Genomic DNA, 13,977 nt, shown 5'->3' with positions numbered 1-13,977 from the left:
TTATGGAGTGGATTCCAAGGGAAGGAAGCGTAGCAGGTGGCTGCACAAATTTAGGTGGGCGTATGAGATTAAGACAACATGGCCACATTAAGTACATGACCGGGGCAGTTGGAGAAGAATGGGAGATGCCTTTGCCCTGCAGTGGGCGTAACCAGGCTGACGATGATGATGATGATGATGATGATGATCTTTGCTTAACTGGAGTTAACGTCGATATGCCTAAGGCCTAGCTCAAAAAGAATAAAACCATGTGCGCCAGAAAATCACGTGAATACAGATTTCTCCCTGTCTCGTTTTTTGTCCTTCGTGTTCTCTGGCACCGTTTCCCGCTCTAATGGACTCACGAGCCCAATAACACATTTTCAGCAGCGCTATGTTCTAAGAGTATAAGTAATTTATAATAAGAGGCGTGCGCTCACAAGCACACGGTGTTCCCTAAATTGGCACAAACATCTCAGAGGTCGCGCGGAGAGATCGATATTTTAAAAGTACATATGTGGCATAGGGATGTCAGCAATCATTTCTCTTGAAATAAGTTACCAAATTAAGAGCATATGTGCATTGACATCAATAGCACGCTGAAGCCAGTTAGAAGACTCGGTCCTAAATGAGATTGCTCAATGTACTCTCCCCCTAACTTTCATTATATGCCGCCTGAATGGAGCGTCTTATCCGGCGCACACGACCCTACATATTACACAGTAAGCGCTCCGTGGCAATCTTGTAACCATTCACGCATAAGTTCCTCATACAGCGTCGATCGCCGGACAGCAGGACGGTATCGGCAGTGGTCCGGACTTGTCCTAATCATCCTTATAGTTCATATCGCAATAAAACAGTCGTCGCATGAACAGGAAAATAAGTGGAGGTTGTCTTTTGAAGAAAAAAAGAGACAGCCTATATATTATCGTCAGCCCTCGCCTTATATAGTGGTCTACAGTGAAATGTAAGCCGTCGTTTTGCAGCCTATGACTGTATAATAGAATGGCTGCATCTTTCTTGATCCCATATCGTCTTGTGACCGCTCTTCCGAGCGATTTCTTCTGTTATTTTTTTATTCCCTTAGCGTTAAAAGGCTGCTTCACCGACGTTCTGAGGCTAACTATCTATGTTTGTATCAAGACATTTTCCCGCCTGCCTAGGTCAATGCGTAGTCCATGTTGCAGCACGATCCTCCAGCAGTCCTCCATAAAGAAAGTAACAAAATCCCAATAAAGAAAGGCGGCTGGCCGGGAGATACGATCTTTCCTGTGCTATTCACAGCGTGTTTACAGGAGGTATTCAGACACCTGGATTGAGAAGAATTGGAGATAAGAGTTAACGGAGAATACCTTAGTAACTTGCGATTCGCTGGTGATATTGCCTTGCTTAGTAACTCAGGGGACCAGCTGCAATGCATGCTCACTGATCTTGAGAGGCAAAGGCGAAGGGTGGGTCTAAAAATTAATTTGCAGAAAACTAAAGTAATGTTTAACAGTCTCGGAAGAGAACAGCAGTTTACAATAAATAGTGAGGCGCTGGAAGCGGTAAGGGAATACATCTACTTAGGACAAGTAGTGACTGCGGATTCGGATCATGAGACTGAAATAATCAGAAGAATTAGAATGGACTGGGGTGCGTTTGGCAGGCATTCTCAGATCATGAACAGCAGGTTGCCATTATCCCTTAAGAGAAAAGTTTATAAAAGCTGTGTCTTAACAGTACTCATGTACGGGTCAGAAACCTGGAGGCTTACGAAAAGGGTTCTACTTAAATTGAGTACTACACAACGAGCTATGGAAAGAATAATGATAGGTGTAACGTTAAGGGATAAGAAAAGAGCTGATTGGGTGAGGGAACAAACGCGAGTTAAAGATATCTTAGTTCAAATGAAGAAAAAGAAATGGGGGGCATGGGCAGGACAGGTAATAAGGAGGGAAGATAACCGATGGTCATTACGAGTTACAGAATGGATTCCAAGGGAAGGGAAGCGTAGCAGAGGGCGCAGAAAGTTAGGTGGGCGGAAAAGATTAAGAAATTTGCAGGGAGAACATGGCCACAATTAGTACATGACCGGGGTAGTTGGAGAAGTGTGGGAGAGACCGTTGCCCTGCAGTGGGCGTAACCAGGCTGATGATGATGATTCTGATGATGATGATGATGATGAATGGATATCAAGGCTTCTATGTGTTTTGTCCATTTAATTAGTAAAAAATATCACACGAACTTTAAGACTAATCAGCTCGAAACAAGCAAAGCAGTGCATGTCGCTGATAGGAAAAATGCAAGGGCCATGAAATGAACAGTTTGAGGACAAATATTTTAATAAAATTTTGTCATCGAAGAACTTTGTTTACATGTTTGTACAAATGCAACGGCTAGGGAAACGTCTCAATGGCGCTGTCCTTTGTTTCAATGTATTGCGCTGGAGCAGCTCTCACTGGTCGCATGTTGTGAGTAATTTCATCGACATTATATGGCAACAGAGCGCACACAAAAAGCAGGAGTTATACAAAATATACGAGGGCCAGTCAAATGTAAGTGAGCCGATGCGAATATATGACGAATGGCGTACTTTATTTAAAAGTAGTCTCCATGACGATTTAAAGGTTTGCCCAGCTGACTAACGATTCGCGTGATAACTGTTTCATGAGACTCATATGATTGCTGCTTGGTAAGGTTTGTCTCTGACTCCTTGACGTCATTGTCCGACATGAACCTGGTTCCCTTGAACTGTTTCTTCAATTTCGCCAAAATGTGAAAGTCGCAAGATGGCGTTTCTGGGCTTTAAGGAAGATGTTGCAGCGTTTCGCACTTGGAACTTTCTAGTTTTGTGTTAACCTCATTAGGGACGTGGGGACGGGAATTGTAGCGGGGCAAGATGACGCCATTCGTCAATTATCCATGTCATTTGTTCTTGGTTGCGACACGCTGCCAATCCGGCATTTCGCTATACTAGAAACGATCGATAGTCTTTCCAGGTTTTGCAAATTCGATTAGGAATGGCTCCTGATGATCGAAAAATAAAGTCAACACGTTTCCGGCGCAAATTACGGCCTCTGTTTTCTTTGGGGTGGTGCATTGTAATGTTTACACTGGAAGCTTTGCCGCCATATATCAGGCTCGTAGTAGTGGCCCCAAGATTCGTCCCTGGACACAATTGCACACGAGAAGTCGTCACTCTCCTTGCAATACTGGATCAGATCAGTCATGGCGGCGCCGAATCTCTCCGTGTTTTGGCGGTGGTTCAAAATGTCAGAAATCTATTGCGCACACAGGAGCCGATAAGCAAGACGTTCATGAATTATTGTGTGAACCGAACCGTGGCTGATGCTCGCACGCTCTGGCAGTTCATCAATGCTTTTCCTCCGTTCTTGTCTAATGAGCTCATCAACCTTTGCAATAGCATTGAGGGTCATTGCACGGCGGCTTTGGCCCGGTCATGGATCGCATTTGCAACTTTCACGTCCGTCTTTGAACCGCTTGCTCCAATGCTTCACACTGACCAATCAAAAGCAATGTTCAACGAATACGGCAGCCACGCTGCGACTAATTTCTTTTTGGTAAACACTTTCAACTATCGAAATCCTCACGAAGCCACACTGTTCAACTTTTCTAGCGTCCATTATATCATGCAATTATGTTTAAACCAGTGTATGAGAGCATTAAAGAACATTTATCATCAAACGTGTGTCACTTTTGTGAATGAGCGATGCCTACGTGCTGCGCGCATGCCTCGCAGATAATGAGCCCAACCATTATTGGCGGGATGGGTTGGCTCGCTTTTAATTGACCCGCCTTCGTACATTAGATATGCGAAGATAGAATGAAATATACACATGCGAAGGTACAGCTTGATAACTGGCGAAAGGGTGTCGTTGGAAACAAATTTCACTGCACTTATGAGCAAAATCTCGAAACATTATATTTACATATATGTATATGTCTCCAAAAATCTAAGGTTTTCGCAAAAAGTCGCTTTATATATTGCGTCAAACATGACAAATAAACATGTGGCGAAATCACAGATTCGCAAAACAGAATCCTAAGGCGCGCCCCCTCGCTTCACTCCCCCTGACGTATCGCGCGCGATGGAAGGCAGCACACTTCTTCCCCTCTTTTCTCTCTTGCGTCCACAGGACTGAGCCACCATCGTCGGATAAACCAGCCCCCCAGCAAGCCCCCTACCCCCGCCCCACCCCTGCGCTTTCACTCGCATATACAGCATGCGGTGCGCGGTCGCGATGTTGTCGCCCCTGGACTTTATACGGAATATAAGGGTGACGGTGGGAATGCGCATGGAGGGTCCATATAATTGTTTTCGCAATATTATAATAAGATTATCGGGAACTGAAGCGTCCAGCGGTTCAACAGTTTGAGCAAAAGAAATAAAAAAAATCGAACTTTCACCATGTTACAGTTCACTGCACCACAACAACGAATTTTTTGGGCGGGGGCACCAAAATAAAAAAAGGAAAACATGTTGGCATCAATCGAATGCCTACTTTGGGCACCTAATGTGGCTATCGAAGGAATGTCGAAAACGTGAAACGCTTGGTTCGCAGAGAACCATACGCATAGTTCTTTTTGTGACCTTAAACTGCGCTAAGGACGACACACCGAGGTAGATGAAGACAGGACGAACGCAGGCTAACAACGGGTTTATTGAAATCACACAATCCTGCCTCTTCGAATTATGCGCATGCCCAAGCTATATCGTAACAGCGTAACCATGTAATATTCCCTCGCCAAGCCTCTATCTAACACAAAAATCAAGCTCTTTATTGAAAAGATACACTGACGGTTCGCTGACGCACCTATCTGGGCCATGTCATGCCATCAAGGAAGCTCCTAAGATTTCATGTGACCTTTGGTCCTTTGCACGCCCTAACACCTTTGTTTTGTCAAACGTCTTCGCACATAACCTGCAATGATGTGGCAGGTGCTTTCCGCTGTCATTTTTTTGATGAGTTAGAGTGCTATATTAAACGATTCTTAATAGATCCTCCCGGTTTGCCTCACATACAACATTAGACAGGTTAACGGAAACTCGTATACCACCTTTCTTCTGCATGGTACATACGTGCGTCTGTATTTCATGCTACAACCATCACCCTTCCCTTTATCTACGTTATAAAGGTCGCATATACACGACAACTTGCAGGGGGCTGAAAAATTCACATGAACACCGACTTTTCCGGCGACCCTATTCATCCCATATGAAACCTTATGGATATATGGCGTTAGCTCAAACTTATGCCTCCACCTCTTTTTTTCTCACTAAAACCCAGTAACTGTATTATGGTGGCCTATGGCTTTCAACAGCCACTCAGCTATGGCCTGAAGTAGGGCTTGCGGAAAACGTGCATTACGAACACGTTTAACTTGGGAGGAAAACTAGCTTGGACCTTATGGTGGCTTGACTTGGCAAGAGATGGCCTCAAACATGACGCCGCAATGCCCTTCTTGACCAGCTTGGAGTGACATAAATCGAAGAGCAGGAGCGCCTTATTTGAACGAGGTGAGTGCCTCAAACATAGGTGATCCTTATCTTTAAAGAACAGCCTTACGTCTAAAAACTGCAAAGAAGTATTCTCCGGTAATTCAAAGGTAAAATTATACTTGTTGGCTGTGGATTGGAAAGACTGAAGAATGCGTTTCGCTAGCTGTTCACAGTACCATGCGCATGTCCAAGCCAGATCATAACCGGGTGACGATGTAACACTCCCTCGACAAGCCCCTATCTACTCTCAAAAATCAAGCTGTGTCTTGAAAGATACACTGACGCTCTGCTGACGCACATATCTGGACCATGTCTTGCTATCAAGGAAGCTTCCAAGATTTCACATGCCCTTTGGTATTTTGCTTGTCCTAACACTTTCGTTTTTACAAACATCGGCTTGCACACATTCGCATGTGACCTATATTTACTGGCAGGTGCTTGCAATTGGCATCACAGTTTAAGCTCACAAAAGATGTCTTGCCAACTAGCACACCAACACTCTCTTCTCGAGTTCATACATACATACATACATACATACATGCATACATACATACACACATAAATACATACATACATACATACATACATCATACATCATCATCATCATCATCATCATCAGCCTCGTTACGCCCACTGCAGGGCAAAGGCCATTCCCATAGTTCTCCAACTACCCCGGTCATGTACTAATTGTGGCCATATTGTCCGTGCAAACTTCTTAATCTCATCCGCCCACCTAACTTTCTGCCGCCCTCTGCTACGCTTCCCTTCCCTTTGAATCCATTCCGTAACTCTTGATGACCATCAGTTACCTTCCCTCCCAATTATTTGTCCTGCCCAAGCCCCCATCCCTCAATTCTTTTTCTTCATTTCAACTAAGATATTATTAACGCGCTATTGTTCCCTCACCCAATCTGCTCTTTTCTTATCCCTTAACGTTACACCTATCATTCTTTCCATAGCTCGTTGCGTCGTCCTCAGTTCAAGTAGAACCCTTTTCGTAAGCCTCCAGGTATCTGCCCCGTACGTGACTACTGGTAAGACACAGCTGTTACACACTTTTCTCTTGAGGGATTATGGTAACCTGCTGTTCAAGATCTTAGAAGGCTTGCCAAACGCACCCCAGCCCATTCTTATTCTGATTATTTTAGTCTCATGATCCGGATCCGCGGTCACTACCGGTCCTACGTAGATATATTCCCTTACCACTTCCAGTGCCTCCCTACCTATCGTAAACTGCTGTTCTCTTCGGAGACTGTTAAGCATTACTTTAGTTTTCTGCATATTAATTTTTAGACCCACCCATCTGCTTTGCCTCTCCAGGTCAGTGAGCATGCATTGCAATTGGTCCCCTGAGTTACTAAGCAAGGAAATATCATCAGGCAGTCGAAAATTACAAAGGTATTCTCAATTAACTCTTATCCCCAATTCTTCCCAATCCAGGTCTCTGAATACCTCCTGTAAACATGCTGTGAATAGCATTGGAATGATCGTATCTCCCTGCCTGACGCCTTTCTTTATTTGGATTTTCTTGCTGTCTTTATGGAGGACAACGGTGCTGTGGACCCGCTGTAGCTATCTTTCAGTATTTGTATATACGGCTAGTCTACACCCTGATGCCGTAATGCCTCCATGACTGGTGTGGTTTTGACTGAATCACACGCTTTCTCGCAATCAAAGAAAGCTGTATATAAGGGTTGTTTATATTCCGCACATTTCTCTATCACCGGATTGATAGTTTTAATAGGGTCTATTGTTGAGTAGCCTTTACGGAATCCTGCCTGGTCCTTTGGTTGAAGGAAGCCTAAGGTGTTCCGTATTCTATTTCGAATACCTCAGTAAATACTTTGTAGGCAACGGACAGTAAGTTGATCGGTCTATAATTTTTCAAGTCTCTGGCGTCCGCTATTTTATGAATTAGGATTACGTTAGCGTTCTTCCAAGATTCCGATACACCCGAAGTCATCAGGCATTGCGTATACAGGGTGGCCAGTTTTTTTAGAACAATCTGACCCCTATCCTTCAACATACATACATACATTCATACATACATACATACATACATACATACATACATGCATGCATGCATGCATGCATGCATGCATACATACATACATACATACATACATACATACATACATACATACATACATACATACATACATACATACATACATACATACATACATACATACATACATACATACATACATACATACATACATACATACATACATACATACACACACGCTATCCTGCACCCGCGAGACAAGACTTTCCGGGGAGCTCAAGCGAACGCGTTTCTATCCTTCGAGTCCCCACAGTTATGGCGGCAAGCAACCATTGTTTCTTTCTCTTGTCTGCTAGCTGGAAAGCGTCTAAAACTCTGCCAGGGGAAAATCCACTCGGCCAGAGAAACATGAAGGAACACCAAAGTGCGCGGCGCAGTAGTTGGGGCAATGTGAAACAGACGCATGCGCTCTGGCTGGCTCTGGTAGCCCGCGAGTAGCGAGAAAAAGAAAATTGAAGAGGTTCCATGTGTCCTCGTGACTAAAAGTCAAAGTACGAAAAAACAAGAACATTAGGACGTAGTTATCTTTGCTGGCTTAAGTGTCTTGACACTGAAGCTCTGGCGCAGGTGTAAAAAAATAAAATTTTGTTATTCTTTTCTGTTACATGACTGCACAGATGAACCACCAGAACGCTTCGTCTCATTGTCTTTGTTAACTTGTGTGATAGTGTGTTTACTTTGCTTGTCTCGTTGTATGGTCTGTTCTACGACTTTGTAAATGTCAATGCACCTTTGGCGTCCAGTGTTTAAAGCAACATTAAACTCACAAAGTTCCCTAATTGAATATCTAAAGCACGACTTTGGAAACGTATTGCACCTTTCGCATGAAAGGGTTTTGAGAAATTTATACCCTTAAAGTTTCAGAATTGAAATCCATACGCTCCGTACATTCCGAAGCCTCCGCGATATGCCGCGACGAGCCCGGTGGCCATCAAAACGGCCTTGAAACTTTGCGTCTGGATGGGGCTCCTTGCGTTATGTGACTGCCGGAGCATGGGCGTTGGCGCCAAATCCAGCCCTTGTTGTCTTTTCGAGCGTGAAAAAGACATTCTAGACCAAATCCGGAATGATTTCCGGGGCCGGGGATTGTTTTGGTCGGCGGTGCATGACAGCACGAAAAAATTGCGGGGGGGGGGGGGGGGCGGCTGACGCACATGCGGCATCAATGGCTAATGTCCTACCTATCTTTGCAAAAAAACGAAGTCACAAAGAATTGCCATCGTCAAAATTGCTGAACAACTATCGGGAACGTTGTTTTTCGTGGGCCTGCGCTGTTTTTGTTCTCCCTAATTTTCTCCCACCAAACTTCCTATCTCCACTCACTAATCTCTATTGCGGACGTGTTTACTTTCACCCTGCTAAAGCTTAACAGAAGGGCTTCAAGGAGGCCATATGGATTTGAAGCGGCAACTGGGCAGATAGCTTCGCATTCTAATAAGACATGTTTTATCGTAGCCCTAGCTTTACAGTCGCCACCGGGATCGTGTTCCGAATGTGGTAATGAAAACTAATTCTATATAATGTGATCTTATATTAGGAGGTACGCGTATCTTGAAGTGCATATTAGCTGACTACATTTTTGGAATTTTGCCGAGATTTATAAAACAATTACGACGAACAGCTCTGCTCCCACTGGTTCTACACTGGAAGTTAAAGAAATGTGGCTTTAAATGGCGCTCAGAAGGTAGGGGTATCAGGCAGCCCAAGAAATGTATGTATGCTAATGTGCCGTGTGTAAGCTTTCTACACTTCCTCATTCGTGTGTCCTGAATGTGTGTCTGTGTGTGTGTGTGTGTGTGCGCGCGCGTGTGTGCGTGTGCGTGTGTGCGTGCGTGCGTGCGTGCGTGTGTGTGTGTGTGTGTGTGTGTGTGTGTGTGTGTGTGTGTGTGTGTGTGTGTGTGTGTGTGTGTGTGTGTGTGTGTGTTTGTAAATGCCATGTGTTCGCTGTTGTGATGTTCGCTGTCTCCTAATGGTAAAATTTAGAGCCGGTTTTAGAGCCATATGTTCGTTCATGCGCTAGTAAGTACGGTTGAAGAATAGGAGCGGCAGCTTAGAAGCGATAGAGAACCCTCCCTAATGGGGCGCAAGTTCTGTCACTGATAGCGCGGGTGAGCGCACTGCAACAGGCAGCGGTACAATAAAATAGAGAAGATTAAAACTTTGTATACAAGCATGATAGATGGAAAAGCATCAACATCATCACCATCATCGATTCTCGCTACTCAATGCAAGGTGGTGACGCATCTGGTAGCACCGCCGCATTGTGTCGGAGCACTAGAAGCGCGACGAAAGCTACCTCAAATTTAGAATCTGGGCTCTCTGACTCTAACGAAGATAGGTATTATTGCAATTTTGCACGCGTGTGTAAAAATAAATTTTCACCTCAGCTCATAAGTGCAGGTGAATTTTCGCTTAATGAAGCAAGTGCTAGAGCAGGCTTCAAGTCTCGGAAAGAGCGTATCGCTTTCGGTGCGTTGTCAATTAGTCCATGCAAAGTGTTTCGAAATAATGTTCAAGTTTGTGGCACAAACTGAAAGCTTAGGGAGCCACTACCCAAAAGATACAGACGCAAAGGACGTGAACTCCTCAAGAAGTCCTCGACAAAGTCATGTAAATCAGATATGCCGTGCATTGGAAGATCACGATACTCGGTGCAAATGACGTGTCAGTGTTAGCGATAATTGATAATGTTTTAATGTAGAGAGAGGCATTATGCGTGCGAAATATAGGAACGAAAAAGAACATGTGCGCCATAAAGCGCAAAACATTGCGTGCTTTCTGATTAATTCAGATATTATTATCATTGCAACCATAAAGGATAATTTATATGTCTCTAGAACGAGTTCACGCGCTCTGCTTTTGAATATGTGCTGCGCAAAGCTAAGCAGTACTGAATAGTTTGCTCGAAGGCACCCTTAAATTTTGTTTTGACACTTCTGAGATGACCGTACCAGTGTGGAATAGAGCGCCACAGACAAATATGTCTCACAAGGAAAGCAAAGGTTTATCATTAATAGATTATTTGACTGCATAAAAACAGGGGAAGGCAGCAGGAAAACTTCAAATGAAGTCCAATACAGCACAACAAAGGTTTCACCTGTCTAAAGCCTCAGGAGTCACATGCCGTAATTATTAGTGCACCGACTGATGAGAACTAGGATTCTGTGCTGCTTAAAACGGGAAATAATTTCAGCCCCCATTTACACCTGCAACCTTTTTGCTGCCACGCGCATCGTACTCATTGCTATCAGGCTGGGTCAGCATCTGCATAAAAAGGAGGAGCCGTAGCGTCACAGAACTATCTAAGAGTCCTTTCATCGCATTCGGATGCTCAGCGCATACGTCAGTCGATAACGAAACATTGGGTTCAAGCAGGCTTCTCAGAGGCTTGATTGGCTGTCTTATACGGTAAATTTCTTCTTCTTCTCAAAACTTTTTCAGCACAGCTTCGCATTTCACATAGTATTTTGTGCCAACAAGAACAATCGCCTCAGGAACGGGATCATTGCCCGGATTTCCACGCATGAACTGCAAGCCTTTGGTGTCTTCAAAAACGACGAACTAAAAAGCCTGTAAGTGGGCTTCGATGTCACTTTCAACTTAAAGGTTCTATTTTACCAACGGCATGGCTTGCTGCTGGCTCTGCGATTTCACTGTGTGCCTTGTTGATCTCCGCTGCAAGAAAATCTACGCAATAGCTGCTGTCGCCCACTTCACAGCTTGACTTTTGTAAGAGCTTAACAAACTGACTGGCTGACAGTATTTTTGGAGCATTTTTCAAGTCATGTGCGCTTGGCACTGGGGAAATCATTCTTAGGACTGAAAATACATTTTATAGACTATCCTGTGTGAATCTCCCCGTAAAAAAACTTCTGACCACATCACGCAGCTGAAAGAGTGTATTCAGCACCACCGTTGCTTCTATTAGTAAGCCTGGTCAACAAATATTATACACTTCCTACCTTCTCCCATGCTCGCACTTGTGGATTTCCCTTCATTTCGAGGGCGGGTTATGGGCTGTTTATGTCGAGAAAACGTAGAAGCATATGTAGGAGCGTATAAATGAGCAGCAAGAACATGTTGATATCCATACAGCTGCTTCACTCGGTGCTTTCTAGTGCGTTAAGGCGCCCCATGGTGTAAAAACGATGATATCGAAAGGTACCCAGAAACGCAAATTCGAAGCAGTCAAACACCTAGGATATATATTTAGCACATGACACTGCCCAAAAATAGCAGAAAGACCTACTCCTACATATATAAGTGTAACAAGCAGATACCGTACGTACCCAGAAGTGATCTAGGTTTTCCGCACGCAACCTCTGGTGTAATAATTGTGGTGATACAAGACAATGCACACGAATCTATGTTCAATTTCTTATATGGAAATGTACTTTCTTAGGTTCGGTAACAACAAAACTGATATAACGTTTGCGTTTTTGCCTTCAACAACGGTCTTCTCAGATGGCTCGAAGGAGCGGTATCAACATTTATTGATTTTCAGTACTATATCCTTAGTCTATCGCGCATGCTGAGTCGATTCAAATACATCCGTGCTGGAAAATCTGTATTTCCTGTTGTACAAAACAGTTGTTGCAATGTTGTATTTAGCCATGAATAATTAAATGCCCGACCATAACCAAGGTGTAAATTTTCATTTCCTCTTGCTACCTTCGCGTCCAGCTTCTTTTGTCATCCATAGGCAGTATGCAGTAGGCTACGAGGCTGAGCCTCTTTCAACGAAGTTTCGAACACGTAGCAATGAAATAAGCCCGTTCAAACATTATCCCCATGCATTACAAAGGTTGTGTTCTCGATAACGTAAGTAGTATCAATAGCTTCAGAGATTGAGTTTATTAGATTCACTGCGACCGCCTAAAGAAGTCACCATTTCACCCGAAAGGCGAAGAATTGATTGCGGTAGCGAATCAGTGAACTGCTATACGAAGTAAGGATAGTAGTTTTGTCAGCCGTGTAAAATTGTACACATAGCCATACTAAGTAAATGAACAAGCATGGTGCCAGGCGCGCACACATATACATGAACACATCTCCTGCACGAGCGCGGAATTTCGCTTTCAAAACGCTGTAGCGAGGAAGGGCGGCAGCATCAGCGAGCGAATTAACCTTTGTGCTGCCTGTCGCATCCAACGCGAACTAAGCCGCGAAAACCCAGCGCACGGCGTACACTGACCCCTTCACAAGTCGCTTTCCAGATACATCAGCGACGTGAAGGTGACGGTGACGCCGACGGCTAAAATGCGTCTGGAGTGTCGATATAAATGTTATCACAATAATATACTAAATCGCGTGATTATTTCGGCGCCACCTCCGAGAGGACCGGCGTTTACTGAAACGAGATAAGATGAGCGCTTCCACATGCAGCCAGCGTGCGGACATTGCAAATAGAGCTTCAGAATATGTACAATAAAATTTTATTGAAGCGCTAAAACATAGGAAGATACGTTGATTTTATAGTAGCACTATATTCCTGTCGCACTGCCCATTCGTCGAACACGATATGGTGCTCGAAATGCTTTCCGCCGACATTTTTTGTTGGCTAAGCAAATTGCACTTGTCTCGTATTGCCTACATGGTACAAACGATTATATTCTACTGGCGAAAAAAAAACAAGAACTTTCCCTTACATGACTGATACCCTGTATAAGCGGGACAAAGCTTTTACCTCTCATGCACCGAAAAGCTCGACACAATGCTGGAAAAGCACACACAAAATGACCACGTGCCCTCATTATCGCATTAGGAGACTACAATGCACTGGCCTCCTGCACGCAACTGCGGGCCCCAAACTACTCGCGCTATCTTCAGCCGAGCACCAGGAACTATAGCGAGTAGCGGAGACGCTCTCTCCACGGCACCGCAAGCATTTTATGCACGCTCATATTATTCCCTCGTGGTGACTGCTGTGCTTGGCTGTTTTAGCACCTCCAGATGGCGCTCGGCCTGTTTGCGTTCACCGTGTGTTCCTGTGAGTGAGTTGCGTACTTGAACTCAGCTCCCTGTCTTCGGCAAATAATTGTTAGTGGGACTATTTCTTTGAAAAAGCAATAAATCACACTATCTTCCCGATGCGCGCGTTGTTATCCAGCCGAAATTACAGAAATAAAGATTACACCTCAAGGGCCCTAAGCACGGATGCACCGAAGCGCACTACTACAGAGTGCCCTATAAATACCATATTAAATACCTAATTAAAATCACGAACAAAACCAGTCACATTGAAACCAAAATATCTGATTGGATATTATTTTTATAGAGAGATTTTTCAGACTCTCAGCTAAAGGGTTTGCTCGTCACACTTACAAATTCATAATTACATGCGCAAATGATATTGCATCGCCATCGTACGAAGTTTCAATTACGCATCCCACTTCAACCATGACTTCCTCTCACACTGGCAACTTGA

At 44.1% G+C, this 13,977-nt stretch overlaps 1 protein-coding gene across 1 annotated transcript in view; it reads right to left on the bottom strand.

Moving 5' to 3' along the window:
* Positions 1-13,977, bottom strand: part of LOC142589014 (uncharacterized) — a 145,203-nt gene that overhangs the window by 26,416 nt on the left and 104,810 nt on the right. The gene's annotated exons all lie outside the window — the stretch shown is intronic.

Source organism: Dermacentor variabilis, chromosome 7 (genome assembly GCF_050947875.1).
Source record: "Dermacentor variabilis isolate Ectoservices chromosome 7, ASM5094787v1, whole genome shotgun sequence".
Classification (NCBI taxonomy): Eukaryota; Metazoa; Arthropoda; class Arachnida; order Ixodida; family Ixodidae; genus Dermacentor; species Dermacentor variabilis.
The sequence above is the reverse complement of the archived record's forward strand: the minus strand, read 5'-3'. Positions and strand labels throughout refer to the sequence as shown.